This window comes from Arachis duranensis, chromosome 7, assembly GCF_000817695.3.
Source record: "Arachis duranensis cultivar V14167 chromosome 7, aradu.V14167.gnm2.J7QH, whole genome shotgun sequence".
Taxonomy (NCBI): Eukaryota; Viridiplantae; Streptophyta; class Magnoliopsida; order Fabales; family Fabaceae; genus Arachis; species Arachis duranensis.
In genome coordinates this window covers 47,222,241-47,224,115 of record NC_029778.3, presented here as the reverse complement: position 1 = coordinate 47,224,115, position 1,875 = coordinate 47,222,241, and positions in this window count along the sequence as shown.

Genomic DNA, 1,875 nt, shown 5'->3' with positions numbered 1-1,875 from the left:
TTTTTTAGTATTTTGGTTTTGCTTGTTTTTGGTGGAATTTCTGTTGTGGTAATCCTTTTCTTTATTTCTTGTAGAGATGTCTTCTCAGGCGGATTCCATGAAGTTCCTTCGTCGGACGAAGAAGTCTGTGGCTGCTCGGAATATCGAGGCCGGGGAGGCTTCTGCCCGATCTTCTCCGCAGAAGACTACTGTGGGTGTTCAGACTCGGTCGAAGACTATTCCGACTCCCCAGTTCCGAGCTATAAGTCAAGATCCTCCGACCTCTGGGCCTGTTGCTTCTTCTCCTCTTTCGTCTTCGGGTCCTCCTCCCAAGAAGCAGAAGACCTCTCAAGAGCTTGCCGGTTTCAATGATAAGGACTTTGATGCTCTTGGTTGGATTGAGCAGCATATTCTCCCTCAGACTTTCATTTCTACTGATGATGTGTCTATGGAGCACCATTTTCAGTATATGGCGCGGAGCTGTGTCCGGATGGCCAGTCTTCATGCTGCTATTGCCCGGGAGTTCAAGAAGTCCCCTATTGGTGCGACCAGCTCCCGACTTGAGAAGGTTCAGTCTGAGTTTGAGAGGATTAGTCAACTGAAGGCTGCCAGGATTACTGAGCTGGAGGCATCTTTGGAGAAAGAGAAAGCTAAGGCTACCGCGGCTGTGGCGGCAGCGAAGACATCGGAGGAGATGGCGAAGGCGGCGACGGAGAATTATACTCGGTTATATGCCGAGCTTGTGGAGACAAAGGAGAAGTTGCAATCTGCTCAGGATGGTTTTTACGAGCTAGAAGGTCATGTGGCCAAGGGTATGGATGCTATGTTTGAAAATCTGAAGGCTCAGGTCCGGGTTCTAGCTCCCGACCTAGATCTGAGCTTATTCAGTACGGATAACGTCGTTGTGGAGGGAAAGATTGTTCCTGCTCCCAACGAGGATGAGGTTCCGGTGTCCGACCCCAAAGTTTCGGTTGCGAACCCGACCTCATCCTTGGCCGGGGATGGCTCTGGTGTGGAGGTTTCAAACCGGGATGACGTTGCCGTCGATGCAGTCCCGATTTCTATGTTTCCTCCACAGCCTTCTCTTGATGTGGAGTCCGGAAAGGACCTTGATCCTCTGTAACCTTTTATTTTTGGTGTTTTGCCCGACCTGTGGGCTCTTTTGTTTTTGGATGGTTTCTGTGAACGCTTTGGACACCTTTTTGCCTTATTAGCTACTTGTAGTAACTTTTTAGCTTTTTTATGCGGTGTTTTTGTTCGCGTTTTGACTTTTTGTTCCGCTTTTATGCTTTTTAGTTGTTTTTGGATAACAACCTTTTAGCTAGCGCTTGAAACTTTTGTTTTACCCCTTCCTTTGATTTCGTTTTTTTCGCTTGTACTTTTTAGTTGTTTTTATATAGCAACTTTTTAGTAAGCGTTTTCGAAATCTTTTGTTTTCGTTTTTTCGCTTGTACTTTTTAGTTGTATAGCAACTTTCTAGTAAGCGCTTCCGAAATCTTTGTTTTCGCCGTTTTAAGGCTTCTTTCTTTGGATCCGGGTTTTTTCTCGGACCTCGGACGTTTCGAGTACCTCCTTTTGTTGGGTCCGACCTTGTTGTTGGTCGGCCTTTTAAGTTATTTTTGTAATCTCTTTTTATTTGGCTTTTTGAGCCTTTTCAGAGTTACTTTATAACTTCTCACATTAATTTGAACCTCGTCGCTTTATCTTTGCCGACCTTGTGTGGTCTCTTGGCAAATGATTTTTTGCGTTTTGCCGAGCATAAATTAATGCGCCTTGGCGGGGTACTTTCTAGGATTTGTTTCATCATGAGGAAGAAGAAAAGAAAAAAGAAAAATTTGATTAGTATTAAAAAAGAAAGAATATTTACATAGTGTTTACCCTTGAATAGGTCGGGTG